Source organism: Oryx dammah, unplaced genomic scaffold, assembly GCF_014754425.2.
Source record: "Oryx dammah isolate SB20612 unplaced genomic scaffold, SCBI_Odam_1.1 HiC_scaffold_13, whole genome shotgun sequence".
NCBI classification, from domain to species: domain Eukaryota; kingdom Metazoa; phylum Chordata; class Mammalia; order Artiodactyla; family Bovidae; genus Oryx; species Oryx dammah.
This window is the reverse complement of record NW_024070197.1, coordinates 10,514,733-10,530,822: the sequence shown is the minus strand read 5'-3', so window position 1 is coordinate 10,530,822 and position 16,090 is coordinate 10,514,733. Positions and strand designations below refer to the sequence as shown.

The following is a 16,090-nucleotide window of genomic DNA, read 5'->3' as shown; positions in this document are numbered from 1 at the left end:
ATTCTTGCCTGGGAAATCCCATGGACAGGGGAGCCTGGCAGGTGACAGTCCATGGAATCAAAAAAAGTCAGATGGGACTTAGGGACTGAACAACGATCAAGTGCAGATCAATTTTTTTTTTTAATTGTCCTCTCAACAGATAGAAAACCAAATTCCAGTTTTGCATCAGTTTACTTTAGATACTGGGGGCTTCCTTGGTGGCTCAGAAGGTAAAGAGTCTGCCTGCAGTGCAGGAGAGTCGGGTTTGATCCCTGGGCCAGGAAGATCCCCTGGAGAAGGAAATGGTAACCCACTCCAGTATTCTTGCCTGAAGAATCCCATGGACAGAGGAGCCTGGCAGGCTGCGCTCCATGGGGTTGAAGAGAGTCAGACACGACTGACTGAACACCACCAGGGGTTAACACTCCGAGCTTCCACCGCAGGGGGCTCAGGCCCCATCCCTAACTGGGGAACTAAGATCCAACAGGCAACATGGCCAAAAATAAATATTACAATTTTGAAAAGAAACCTATAAGACCTTGGCTGGACCTTGAGAGCATTAAACGGTGTGAGTTAGAGAGTGAAGGACAAATGTATGATCTCACTTACAAGTGATACCTAAAACACCCAAACTCATAGAAACAGCAGAAGGGCAGCTGTCGGGGGCTGGGGTGTGGGGGGGAATGGAGAGATCTTAGTCAAAGGCCACGCCTCTCCAGTTCTAAGATAAACAGTTTGGAGGAATCTAAGGGACAGCACAGTAAAGTATACTTAACAATACTGTACCGTTCACTTGAAAGTTGCTAAGCGAGCTGATCTTAAATATATTCTTATCACACAGAAAATGATGGTAATTATGTGAAGTATGGAGACGTTAACCAACTTTTATTATGATAATCGCTTTGCAATATATACCTGCTTCAAATCATCACACCTTACACTGATTCAATGTTATATCTTGCACTGCTGTGCTAAGTCAGCTCAGTCATGTCCATGGGGTTCTCCAGGCAAGAATACTGGAGTGGGTTGCCATGCCCTCCTCCAGGGGCTCTTCCCGACCCAGGGATCGAACCCGGGTCTCTTATATCTCCTGCCTTGGCAGGCGGGTTCTTTACCACTGGGGAAAAGCTTCCTGGGGAAGCCCATGTTCCATATTGCTTTGTGTCAGCAAAGATGTTTTAAAAAACAAGCTTCAGAAGAGGGGGGCTGAGTTGGAAAAGTGAACGTATCCTCTGAGATGCTGCTCTGAGGTAGGCTTTTATCAGGTGCTGGGGGAATTTCCATCAGGGAGTGGAAACTAACTTTGATCACTTGTCTAGATTCTGACGTTTACTTAATGATGTAGATCAACCTGGGAAAAATACGTCCCCAGATCATGCCTTTGCCTTCTTGTCAATAAACGTAATAAGCTTACCAGGAGAATCATTCTGCATCGAGGAGAGCAACTTGCTGCCCCTCCGGGTGCATCAGGATGACCTCAACAAACGGGTGCTGGAGACAGCAGGTGACAAGGGGACCCGCTGGGAAGAGACGCTCTACCATCTGGTCCCTGATATACAGTCTTTGCGGGTCAGACCCGGCCTTTCCAAGATGCCTCACCTTCTTGCGGAAGCCAGTTGCTTTCAGTAAGGATCTGAGACACTCCGGTTTGAGAGCCAGAAAGAGGTATAAAATCCTTTTTTAATTTTCTTGAGGAGGAGGCGGAAGCCTAGTTCCACCGCCAGGAATCAAACCCATGCCCTCTGCAATGGGCAGCGCAGAGTCTTAACCACTGGACTACCAGGGAAGTCCCTAAAAATCTTTTCAATAGTTTCACTCCCAATCCCAAGCTTCCTTACAGAGACTTCATTATTTGCTCAGATATAATCTGCTAATTTTTTGCTTGATATGAATATATTTATCTTCTTGCTCACAATATTGTCACGATTTCTTTTCCTTGAGGTATGTTGTTTTTTATACTTTATTCTTTTCCTTTTTTAGTATTTCTTAAATAATGTTTCTTAAATTACTTAAATAATGAACAGCTGTTGATTACTTTCACTGTCTACAATTCATTTTCCTTTTAAAACTCTATCATATTTTCTACATTGTACTTTCGACTTGTTTCTTAAAAGCTATTTAAAATTCCAAACAATTTCACTTAACAAATACCTCCTCTTTTGTAATGCTTTTTTGGGTCTCTTATATTGTCTACACCCTAACTGATATTTATTTACATTTGATATAATGCAATGCCTCTCAGTTTCATTTAATTACTATTTTATAATCTTATCTTTAATTTTGTTTTTCCCAGCATCTTTCTATTTTTATGTATATAAGTTTTTATCTCAAATGGAATTACAGTAGACTCATTTTCATTTAAAAATGCTCGATAACATCATTTATCTTAAAGGCTTTACATATTTTCTATTAAACATATATTTATTCCTGGGTTCAGGAAATTTTTATGCTGTTGAGATGTATCATTCCTTAAATTTCATTTTAAAACAATTATCCTACTGCAGTACAGAAATTCAGATGATTTTTGTACTGACTTTGCTTCCAGTAAACTTGTATGTCAGTTTTAAAAATTCTAAAAATGAAGCTGATGATTCTATCAGTTTCCTTTTTAACATGTATAGATTATGTTCATGATTAAAGATAGTGATAAAAAATTCTTTCTGATTTTTTTCTTACTTTATTACAAAGCCCAGGAAATCGGAAATCATGAAACTCCAAATTCCAAGAAACATGGATGAGGTAATAACCTTGTGAATTTGAACGTCAGCCTTAATGGAGGTCATACCATTCTTACACTCTATCTGTAAGCTGACTAATTCTAGTTTTGTAACAAGCACATAAAATTGTTTACAAGAAGATATGGATTGGAGATATTTTGCAGTCAGCAATACATATGGACTATTTATTAGTTTGGTTTTTATCAGCCACAGTACGACCGCTATTTCAGGCTAAAAAAAACGTCCATGTTGTGGGAACAGACCCTTATTTTGTAAAATGTTTAGCAGCAACCTCTGTAGTGCTTACTATTAAGAACAGAAAATGTCACTGAAAAATGCAATTGACCTATGGGACAAAGGCAGCATGAGGCAAATTGTCCACTTGGAAAATTCTATATGAGATGATTCGTGTTGGGAGTGGGAAGCCATGCAGCGCTGCATATAGGATCTTAGTTCCGGGACCAGGGATTGACCTGCACCCCCTACATTGAAAGCACAGAGTGTTAACCACTGGAATGCCAGGGAAGACTCTGAGTTGAATTTTTAAGTGGTAATTGTCTTAGAAGTATTATATAATGTAGTTAAAATTCTAAACACGAACTTCAAATATATATGATTCTCTTTAGGTTTTAGAAGTGTAACATTCTCTAGAAATGTCAGACTGTTGAAATGTATGGGTTCAGATACAACATGCAATTCAATACTCTTAGGAAAAAATGTTTTCTTTTTTCAAGAAATATTATATAGATTTATGCACATGTTTTCTTTTTTTAAGATTTGTTTTTGTGTGTGGACCATTCTTAAAGTCTTCATTGAATTTGTTATGACATTGCTTCTGTTTTATACTTTGGGTTCTTTTGGCTGTTAGGCATGTGGACTTTTAGCTCCCTGATCAGGGATCAAACCCCCACCTCCTGCACTGGAAGGTGAAGTTCTTTAACCACTGGACCACCAGGGAAGTCCCTGTGGATAACACATTCATTATATTTGGTCAATTAAAAACAGAAAAAACTTGGAGAGTTAAAAATAATTTTTTGAATCCCATTTCCTGGAGGGAATCTTTTTTAGCAGAGAAACGCTCACTATACTTTTCTCTTTCTATGAGCAATTTCTCCCAAATTGGAACCAGTCTGTATACAGCTTTTCTGTCTTACCATTGTCTCTCATTTGCATTCCCCATATCATCTTTCAAACATTCTTTTTTGCGTTCTTTTCCATTATGGTTTAGCCCGGAATATTGAATATAGTTTCCTGTGCTATCCAGTAGAACCTTGTTGTTTATCCATCCATATATAGCAGTTTCCATCTGCTAATTTCAAACCCCCAATCCATTCCTCTCCCCCAGCCCTTGGCAACTACAAGCTGTTTTCTATGTCTCTGAGTTGGTGTATGTTTCATAGATAGATTGGATTTTGCCTGTTTTAGATTCCACAGGTAAGTGATGTCATGTGGTATTTGTCTTCCTCACTTACTTCACTTAGCTGCAATTCTTTTTCATGACTGAGTAGTATTCTACTGGGCTCCCAGTGCAGTGGGTTCAATCCCTGGTCAGGAAACTAGATCCCACGTGCCACAGTTAAGATTCAGTGCAGCCAAGTAAATCAATGTTCTTTAAAATGCCTTCAAAGATGCAAATTAAAATTTGTCTTTTTTTTAATTTGCCCAACATGCCATAGGTAATATACTAGAGTTAATGTTAATATTTGAATTACACCCTCTTCATAAAACTGAATTCTGTACTCAAAAAATTCTCAAGAATCCTTGTAATCCAGTTGGGAAAGAGCCATATGTGGGTCTGAAATACAGAAAAGTTGAACAGACGCTATAAATTATAATTTCAGGATATAATCTATTTTGCTTTGTTTGAAGTCTGGCTGACCTAATGAAAGCCATAAAACAGGATTAAGATAATGCTTGCAAGTGATGCAGTTTTGGAATTCTTCTTCATGTCTCAGATCTGTATTGGGCTCATGGGGAACTCGGTCCTCTTCAAGTTAAAAATGTGCACTTGCATAACTCAGCCTCACCTGAAAAAGCCCATTGACGTCATATTCATACACCTGACTTTGGTCAATGTCCTGACCATCGTGCTCAAGTTGATACCAGATGTCATGTCATCCTTTGGAGTACGACATTTTCTAGACGATGTTGGTTGTAAAGCAACTTTGTTCACACACAGAGTTACCCGGGGTCTTTCCATCTGTACCACCGCTCTCCTGAGTGCCTACCAAGCCATCACCATCAGTCCTGTTCATTCTAAGTGGGCGTGGCTTAAATCGAAACTCTCTACGTGTATTTACCCCTCTTTCCTTTTCTTCTGGGTCATCAACATGCTCATCTATATCCACATTATCAAAACAGTAGTAGCCAATCTCAACTTCACAATTGTTGGTTCTGGGTATTCCACACTATATTGCCAAACTAACCAGCTGGAACACCACTACTATTCAATGGCATTTTTGAGTGTCATCTTGATTCGAGATCTCCTCTTTGTGAGCCTCATGGCGTGTTCCAGTCTCTACATGGTGACCCTTCTCTACAAACACCGCCGGAGAGCCCCGCATATTCACAGCCCCACCCTCTCTCCCCGGGCCGGCTCGTGAAATCCAGGCCACCCACATCGTTCTTCTGCTAGTCAGTTGCTTTGTCTTCTTTTATTTCTCAGACAACTTCATTACCCTTTATCTGTTTTATAGACATGAGAAAAATTGGAGACTGAAGAGAATGAATGGAATCATCTCTTCCTGCTATCCGATGATCTGCCCTTTTGTGCTGATGAAAAATAACAAAATTGTTTCCAACTGCATTTCTTCCATTTTAAAGATGAGAATGACCTTTTCTCGAGGAACACTGAAGAGATGACCCGAAGCCCACAGGCAACGTAGGGGTCTCTGGAATGATTTATATAAAGAAGAAAATGCCACGTGGCTCTTGAACCCTTAAAATGGGGCTAGTTGGCTAAAATGAGATGAAATGCAAATTAAAAATACACACAGATTTGAATCTCACAAGGAAGAAGAGTACATAAACATCCCATTAATAATTTTCCTATTTCATATTGATTACTTGTTTCTATTATAATAATTTGGATTAAGCAAAATGTAGTATAGTCATATCATTAAATAATCTGCTTTGTTTTACTCTTTTTTTAAAACTGCGGCTACTAAAAGATTTAAAATTACATTTGGGACCCACCTTATATTTCTATTAATGTGCACTGCTCTAGGGAAATTCATTTATCTATTTAACAAACAGATATAGCATGTTTAGGCATTAGACATGTTCTAAGCTCTCAAAAGAGTGGGGCATGCATGGGTGATTAACACAGGCAAAATATAATTACCCGGGAGATTATATGCAATGTTCTCTAAAAAATGTAAATGCACATGATAGAGCTATAAATTATTCAAGCAGCTAACACAACATTGTAGGTAAACAATATTTCACTAAAATAAATCTTTCTTAAAAGGAAAGCAATAATTTGAGCAGCATAAGTGAATCGGGAGTGCTGGGGCTGTCACCCTTATGCACAGCGAACTGTAGGAGGTAACTTTCAATGTCTGTGTGAATCTATCCATGATAATAATCCCACGAATGCTGTGCTCATATATTTGCAATTTTCAATACGCTATGTGATGATAATGTCAATGAAATGTGTCCCTCTATTTTCAATAATTCTTTATTAAACACAGCCTGACACTTTCCTACCTACTCTGCTGCAACATTTGCTTTAAATAGATGGAATTTGCACATTTCTTTGTTCTGCACCATTTTTCTTCCTCTTCAGCTTGTGTCGTTTTGAAGCCTTTGTTCGGTCAATTCATTGTTTGCTTTAAGTCCTCAGGGTTATGATGAAAGTGACATAGAGCAATCTGAGCAATCTTTGCTCAGAGTGTTTGATGTATTCCGCTTTGCCCAGGCATAGGATTATGGGCTTAACCCATAATAGTTCACTTTCCCCCTGACTTCCAACTTTCCCTGGTGCAAATGAAATGAGTGATTCTTTTCCTTTGAAGAAATTTCATTGTCTCCATGAGCTTTTAAAATTGAACTTTAACATAGAAATAAAACTTATGATTACCAAAGGGGAGGGAGAGGGTGGATAAATTAGGAGAATGGGATTAACATATGCACACTACTATGTATAAGACAGATGGCTTCCCAGGGTAGCGCTAGTAGTAAAGAATCCACCTGCCAATGCAGGAGACGAGAGAGATGTGGGCTCAATCCCTAGGTCAGAAAGATTCCCTGGGGTAGGAAATGGCAACCCACTCCAGTAACCTTGCCTGGGAAATTCCATGGGCAGAGGAGCCTGGAGGGCTACAGTCCATAAGGTCTTAAAGAGTCAGACTGAGTAAACACGTACTGCATAATACACTAACCCCACTTTGGGGTTTATTTTGAGGGAGATGAAATTACCATCTTTGAGAGATGTATGTACCCCATTTTTGTAGCATTATTCATATACCCAAGAGACTCTTGAAAAGCAAGGAGGGAAAAAGAAAAGAAAAGCAAGGAGATCAAAGCAGTCAATCCTAAAGGAAATCAGTCCTGAATATTTTTTGGAAGCACTGATACTGAAGCTGAAGCTCCGATATTTTGGCCACCTGGTGCAAAGGGTCAATTCACTGGAAAAAACCCTGATGCTGGAAAAGACTGAAGGCAGGAAGAGAAGGGAACAATAGAGGAAGAGATGATTGGATGGCATCCCTGACTTAATGGACATGAGTTTGAGCAAACTCTGGGAGATAGTGAAGGACAGGGAAGCCTGGTGTGCTGCAGTCCATTGGGTCGAAAAGAGTTGGACAAGACTTAGCAACTGAACAAGATATCAAAACCAGCTCTGTGTTAATCGGTGGATGAATGTGTAAATAAAATGTGGTATATATATATTTTTTTTCCCTGTCTCTATATTGAAATATTATCAGTTATTAAAAACTGAAGAAGGGGAGGGGTGAACTGACAGTTGGGGTTAGTAGGTGCAAACTGTTACATAGAGCATGGGTAAACAAGGTTCTATTGTAGAGCACAGGGAACTGTATTCAATATCCTGGGTTAAACCGTTATGGAAAACAACATAAAAATGAAAGTATGTATGTGTATAACTGAATCACTTTGCTATACACCAGAAATTAATGCAACATTGTAAATCAACTATACTTCAATAAAAAAATAAATTTTAAAAAATGAAGAAAATCTTGCCACAATGTGGATGGATCTTGAGGGCATTATACTATGTGAAACAAACTAGGCAGAGAAAAACAAATACTGTATGATCTCACTTACATGTGGAATTTAAATATGCTAAACTCACAAAAGCAGAGATCAGATTGGTGGTTGGTTGGGGCTGGGGTGTGGGGAAAATGGGGATATCTGAGTTAAAGAGTATGAGCTTCCATTTCTTAAATGAATAGATTCTGGGGATCTTAAAGGGCAGCAGGGTTACTATAGTAGGTGTTGTTCAGTTGCTAAGTCATGTCCCTCTCTTTGCAACCTCAGGGACTGTAGCACACCAGGCTTCCCTGTCCTTCACTGTGTGCTGGAGTTTGCTCAGACTCATGTCCATTGAGTTGATGATGCCATCCAACCAGCTCATCTCTAACGCCCCCTTCTTCTGGACTCAGTCTTTCCCAGCATCAGGGTCTTTTCCAACGAGTCGGCTCTTCCCATCAGGTGGCCAAAGTATTGGAGCTTACTTTAGTTAATGGTACTGTATTGTATATGTGAAAGTTGCTAAGAGAGTAGGTCTCCAATGTTCTCATTATTAACAGTATGCTAATTCTGTGAGGTATTGAGATGTCAGCTAACTTTATTATGGTAATCATCTTGCAACAAACACCTGCATTAAAACAACACACTGTAGATCTTAAACTTTTGTTGTTGTGTCCCACTCTTCTCGACCCCGTGGACTGCAGACTTTACAGACCTAAACTTACACAGTGTTATATGTCAATTACACTTCCCAGGCGCTAGCAGCTCTTGGCGGGCAGAAAGCCCTAAAAGAGGAAGCACAGCAGGGGAACTGGAAAATTGAACTTCTGCTGTGAAGAGCTGCTCTGAGGCCAGGTTTTATCACATCCTGGGGGAGTTTCTATCAGCAGAGTGGCAACTAACTTTGATTTCTAATTTTCTAAAGTTTACTTTTTAATGTAGTTCAACTGGGGGGAAAATTACATCCTCAGATGATGACTTTGTCTCATCAATAATCCTAATAAGTTTACCATGAGAATCATTTTGCATCTGGGAGAGCAATTTGCTGTCCTTCTGGGCACATCAGGATGACCCCAACACAGTGCTGGAGACAGCAGGTGACAAGGGGACCCCCTGGGAGGCTTTGTGGGTCAGACCCAGCCTTTCCAAGAAGCCTCTTTTTTTTGGCAGAGGCCAGCTGCTTTTAAAAAGGATCTGAGATACTCAGTTTTGAGAAGAGAGAGGTACGAAAATCTTTTCAAGATTCCCATTCCCCATCCTAAGCTTCCTTACAGAGACTTCCTTCCTCTTAAATTTCAAATTTAATCCTCCATCAATTTTCTGTTTGATATGATTGTATTTTATCTTCTTTCTCATGATATTGTCACTATTTCTCCTTTCCTCCATAGATATTATTTTTCATTTCTTCATTACTTTTCTTTAGTATTTCCTATTCCTGCCCTGTATTATTTTATTATTCACAATATATTTTACAAAACTATATCTGTCACACTTCCTACATTGTGTTTTGACATTTCTATTTTTAACAACTATTTGAAAATTCCAAACCATTCCATGTATTGGCTAATACTTCTCCTTATTTTATGCTTTACTTTCACTTTTCACCTTTATACTCGACACCTTAGTTGATATTTATTTACATTTCATATCATGGCAACCCACTCCAGTGTTCTTGCCTGGAGAATCCCAGGGACGGGGGAGCCTGGTGGGCTGCCGTCTATGGGGTCGCACAGAGTCGGACACGACTGAAGTGACTTAGCAACAGCAGCCTGCCTCTCAGGTTCATTTAATTTCTCATTTTTACAGTCTTCTGTTATACTTGCTTTTGTTTTTCCCCACATCACTCTATTTTTATAATATCGTTTGTTTCAAATTATAATATACTAATTTTATTTTTAGAGTACTTGAGTCACATTTACCTTAATTGATAACATCATTTCTTCTTAGAGGTTTTGTACATTTCTTGTTGTTTAGTCACTAAGTCATGTCGCTAACTCATAGGGAATAGCCTGCCAGACTCCTCTGTCCATGGGATTTCCCAGGCAAGAATACTGAAGTGGGTTACCATTTCCTTCTCCAGTACATTTCTTATTATATACTAATTCCTAGGTTCAACAAATTTTCATGGTTTGTAAAAGATGCTATTTTTTATATTGCATTTAAAAATTTTTCATGCTGGCGTATAGAAATCCAAATGATTTTTCTTCAGGACTCTTGAAAATTGTTCTTAAAAATTCTAATCATTTAACCAATGATTCTATCAGTTTCCTTAAAACTTACGGAATCTTTTAATGATAAAAGATAGTGGTAAGTAATTCTTTCTAATTTTTTGCTTCTTTCTTTACTATAAAGCCCAGGGAGGCGCTTCCCTAGTGGTCCAGGGCTTAGGACTCTGCTTCCATTGCTGAGGGCATGGGTTTGATCCTTGGTCAGAGAACTAAGATCTCAAAAGCCATGCTGCTGGGCAAAAAAAAAAAAAAAGAGTTCAGGGAATCTGAAAACATGAAAAATAGAAGTGATGAAGCAGATATTTTTACTCACAGCCGATCTCAAAGGAAAAGCTTTCAGTATACAGCCTTTAATATAATACTTCTGCCACTGTTAGATAGCATCACCAACTCAATGGACATGAATTTGAGCAAACTCCAGGAGATAGTGAAGGACAGAGGAGCCTGGTGTGCTGCAGTCCATGGGGTCACAAATAGGGTGACATGACTTAGCAACTGAACAACTGCCATTGTAAATATTTTTGTCTGGGTACAAGATCATTCCTTCCTAGTGCTACATAACTGAACATTTTTATCATAAGTACATAGTGAATTTTGTCACACGATTTTTTTGCATACACTGAAGTGACAATATATTTTTGTTCCTTGAGAGCAATCATACAGATGAAGTTTCAAATGTTAAAATCAGCTTCCAGTTAAGGATAATTCTATGGCCAAGTGCTTGATTCTTTTTGCATATTGTGGACTCAATTTTTACAATCATTTTGACTGATTGCTTTTCATTTGGTTTCTGAAGTAATCTCATATTATTGTCCTTTTCATTATAAGTTTTGCTACCAAGGTCATGCTAATCTCATAATGTGATTAGTGGAATGTTCTCCCTTTTTCTATCCTCAGCAATTGTTTGTATATATTATTTGTTTCTGAAGTGTTTGCCATACTTCACCATCAAGCATTCTTTAGAATTTCTTATGAAATGATTTTTACCCACTCTTCAATTTGATCATGAGGCATATTGTCTATGTATGACCTTCTATGACACAAATATCTTTCTTTTGGTAAGTTAACTCTTAGGTATTTGTCCATATCTCCCAAATTTCCGAATTTATTGACAGAGTTAACCATACTTGCATGTTATTTTCTAGTATTTGCAGCTTCTGTGTTGCTATCCATTTAACGTTTTAAATCTTGATAGTACTTGTGCTTACCTTGAAGAAAGTGGAACAATCTCACTGAAAAGTGAAAAGGGTTAGTCATTCAGTCATGTCTGACTCTTTGTAACCCCATGGACTATAGCCAGTCAGGCTCCTCTGTCCAGGGAATTCTCCAGGCAAGAATACTGGAATGAGTTGCCATTCCATTCTCCAGGGGATCTTCCTGCCCCAAGGAATCTTCCTGTCCCGGGGATCGAACCCGGGTCTTCTGCATTGCAGGCAAATTCTTTGCCATCTGAGCCACCAGGGAAGCCCATCTGGCCTTGTGCTTACATTTTCACATTTCTGAATGTACTGTATGGGGCTTCCCAGATGGCACTAGTGGGAAAGAGCCCACTCGCCAGCGCAGGAGGCATAAGGGATGCAGGTTCAGTCCCTGGATCACAAAGATCCCCTGGAGAAGGGCATGATAACCCCTTCCAGGATTCTTGCCTGGAGAAGCCCATTGGACAGAGGAGCCTAGTGGGCTACAGTCCGTGGAGTTGCAGAGTCAGACACAACTGAAATGAGTTAGCACAAACACATGTACTATATGGACACACAATTCTTTTTATGTGCCAGAACTGTTGAATACCGTGTTCTACAGAAAATTTAGAATATTAATACATATAGATCCAGATATTAAAAATGCAAGCTAGGGACATCTGGTCAACCAGGTCAGTTTGTGAAGCAGTCCCAACTCTTTGGGACCCCATGGACTGTAGCCTGCCAAGCTCCTCTGTCTATGGAATTCTCTAGGCAAGGATACTGAAGTGGGTTGCCATTTCCTTCTCCAGGGGATGTCTATCAGTTCAGTTCAGTTCAGTTCAGTCGCTCAGTCGTGTCCGACTCTGTGACCCCAAGAATCGCAGCACACCAGGCCTCCCTGTCCATCACCAACTCCCGGAGTTCACTCAGACTCACGTCCATCGAGTCCGTGATGCCATCCAGCCAACTCATCCTCGGTCGTCCCCTTCTCCTCCTGCTCCCAACCCCTCCCAGCATCAGAGTCTTTTCCAATGAGTCAACTCTTTGCATGAGGTGGCCAAAGTACTGGAGTTTCAGCTTTAGCATCATTCCTTCCAAAGAAATCCCAGGGCTGATCTCCTTCAGAATGGACTGGTTGGATCTCCTTGCAGTCCAAGGGACTCTCAAGAGTCTTCTCCAACACCACAGTTCAAAAGCATCAATTCTTCGGCACTCAGCCTTCTTCACAGTCCAACTCTCACATCCATACATGACCACAGGAAAAGCCAGAGCCTTGACTAGACGGACCTTAGTCGGCAAAGTAATGTCTCTGCTTTTGAATATGCTATCTAGGTTGGTCATAACTTTTCTTCCAAGGAGTAAGCGTCTTTTAATTTCATGGCTGCAGTCACCATCTGCAGTGATTTTGGAGCCCAGAAAAATAAAGTCTGACACTGTTTCCACTGTTTCCCCATCTATTTCCCATGAAGTGATGGGACTGGATGCCATGATCTTTGTTTTCTGAATGCTAAGCTTCAGGCCAGCTTTTTCACTCTCTTCTTTCACTTTCATCAAGAGGCTTTTTAGCTCCTCTTCACTTTCTGCCATAAGGGTAGTGTCATCTGCATATCTGAGGTTATTGATATTTCTCCCAGCAATCTTGATTCCAGCTTGTGTTTCTTCCAGTCCAGCGCTTCTCATGATGTACTCTGCATAGAAGTTAAATAAGCAGGGTGACAATATACAGCCTTGACGTACTCCTTTTCCTATTTGGAACCAGGCTGTTGTTCCATGTCCAGTTCTAACTGTTGCTTCCTGACCTGCATACAGATTTCTCAAGAGACAGGTCAGGTGGTCTGGTATTTCCATCTCTTGAAGAATTTTCCACAGTTTATTGTGATCCACACAGTCAAAGGCTTTGGCATAGTCAATAAAGCAGAAATAGATGTTTTTCTGGAACTCTCTTGCTTTTTCGATGATCCAGCAGACGTTGGCAATTTGATCTCTGGTTCCTCTGCCTTTTCTAAAACCAGCTTGAACATCAGGAAGTTCACGGTTCACGTATTGCTGAAGCCTGGCTTGGAGAATTTTGAGCATTACTTTACTAGCATGTGAGATGAATGCAATTGTGCGGTAGTTTGAGCATTCTTTGGCATTACCTTTCCTTGGGATTGGAATGAAAACTGACCTTTTCCAGTCCTGTGTCCACTGCTGAGTTTTCCAAATTTGCTGGCATATTGAGTGAAGCACTTTCACAGCATCATCTTTCAGGATTTGAAACAGCTCCACTGGAATTCCATCACCTCCACTAGCTTTGTTTGTAGTGATGCTTTCCAAGGCCCACTTGACTTCACATTCCAGGATGTCTGGCTCTAGGTGAGTGATCACACCATCGTGATTATCTTGGTCATGAAGATCTTTTTTGTACAGTTCTTCTGTGTATTCTTGCCACCTCTTCTTAATATCTTCTGCTTCTGTTAGGTCCATACCATTTCTGTCCTTTATCGAGCCCATCTTTGCATGAAATGTTCCCTTGGTATCTCTCATTTTCTTGAAGAGATCTCTAGTCTTTCCCATTCTGTTGTTTTCCTCTATTTCTTTGCATTGATCACTGAAGAAGGCTTTCTTATCTCTTCTTGGTATTCTCTAGAACTCTACATTCAGATGCTTATATCTTTCCTTTTCTCCTTTGCTTTTCGCGTCTCTTCTTTTCACAGTTATTTGTAAGGCCTCCCCAGACAGCCATTTTGCTTTTTTGCATTTCTTTTCCATGGGGATGGTCTTGATCCCTGTCTCCTGTACAATGTCATGAACCTCATTCCATAGTTCATCAGGCACTCTATCTATCAGATCTAGTCCCTTAAATCTATTTCTCACTTCCACTGTATAATCATAAGGAATGTCTATGGAGTCTGCCAAACTTGAGGAAGCTGAAGCCAAGTGCATGGAGGCCATTGGCTTGTGGCCGTTTGGAGGGATAAACAAGCTGGGATCTAATACACTTAAGAAAAAATGCCCTCTAACGTGCAAATTTCATATAGGCCCAACATGTCCTAGGTAACATACTACATAAGTTTTTCTTTATTATTATTTTAACCTTTTGGCTGTACCATGCAGTATGTGGGATCTTCTCTGACCAGGGATTGAACCCATGCCCCCTGCATTGGCAGCATGGAATCTTAACCACTGCACCACCAGGGAAGTCCCAATATACTAGAAATAGGATGTTAGTATTTGAATTCCACCTTCTTCAGAAAATCTAATTCTCTACTCTAAGATTCTCAAGAATTCTCAAGAATCCAGTCTCTGAAAGTTCCATATCGGGGCCTGAAATACAGAAGAGTGGAATATTTCGCACTCTCTCCTCCTACTGAACTGTCAATCATTAATTTGTTTAACAAGCTCCATTATAATTTCCCAATATACTCTATTTTGTTTCATTACAAACCAGGTAAACCTAATTAATATATCTAAAATCAATAAGATATGTTTACAAGTGATGAAATTTTAGGGTTTTTCCATATGTTTCAAATTTGTGTCGGGTTCATGGGAAATTCATTGCTTTTCATGTTCGCCTTCTTAACTCATTATCACATGAAAAAATCCAATAGATTTGATATTCACACACTTGACCTTGGTCAACATTTTGAATATCATGTTTAACTTGATACCACATTTCATGTCATCCTTTGGAGATAGATATTTTCTGGACGATATAGGTTGTAAAGCAACTTTGTATACATACAGAGTTACCCGGGGTCTTTTCGTCTGTACCACCATTCTCCTGAGTGCCTACCAAGCCATCACCATGAGTCCTATTCATTCTAATTAGGCGTAGCTTAAATCAAAACTCTCTATGTGTGTTTACCCCTCTTTCCTTTTCTTCTGGGTCATCAACATGCTCATCTATATCCATATCATTAAAACTGTAGAAGCCAGACGCAATTTCGCAATAGTTGGTTCTTGGCAATCTCAGATACGCTGTCAAACTATGCAAGCCACACCACACAATTCAATGGAACTTTTGAGAGTCATGGTGATTTGAAGTCTCCTCTTCATGTTCCTCCTGATATGCTCCAGGCTCTACACGTCTCTACCATCATCTTTAGTAACTAGTGCAGGAAGCCAACAATAAACTCTGGAATAATTGGCCCCAAACTGCCAGGTTTTGATTAATAATTTGATCATATTTGCCCTGACTTCCCACTTCAGTGCCAACTGGAGAAAGCCAGATATTCACCCCCTCCCCTTCTAGTTCACCTGCTGACCCATTTTAGTGCCCCAGGCCAACAGCCTCCCATCATGGCTTACCTGAAGCCTTCCTTATTTTTCTTTTAGGGAGCTCTCCCACTCTGCCTGCCTTTGAGTCTCTGCTAAATGCAGGTGACGGTGGCTAACTCCCTTGCTAGAGCCAGCTCTGAACAATAGCCTTTCCTTGTTCTCCTTCTGGGTTTCTCTTTTGATTTCCATGTTTTCTCAATCCTCTGTTCAAACCCACAGGAGTTTCCTTCACACGAATGAAGCTCTCCATGGTTATTCTTATAATATCCTATGTGCCTCTCACAGCATAACTCATGCTTCAATTTCTGTCTCCATACTCTCTGGCCAGTCATAAGGAAGCACTCAATGTTGACAAAAACAGACTATGTGATTTCCCATTTTGGCATCTTTGCACATTTGTCCTTCACATAGCACTGATTCTCTGTCTGAAAAATAAAAATCTCAACCCAAATGTTATCTCCTTTGTTTCCAGACCTTCATAGCTGTGTGTTTCTATCTCTTCTTGCCTCTTTAA

General features: G+C 39.9%; 2 pseudogenes; both read left to right on the top strand.

The window, feature by feature from the left end:
• Positions 1 to 4,606: 4,606 nt before the first annotated feature.
• LOC120872205 lies at positions 4,607 to 5,558 on the top strand (annotated as a pseudogene).
• A 9,223-nt stretch (positions 5,559 to 14,781) lies between these two features.
• LOC120873092 lies at positions 14,782 to 15,430 on the top strand (annotated as a pseudogene).
• Positions 15,431 to 16,090: the final 660 nt, after the last annotated feature.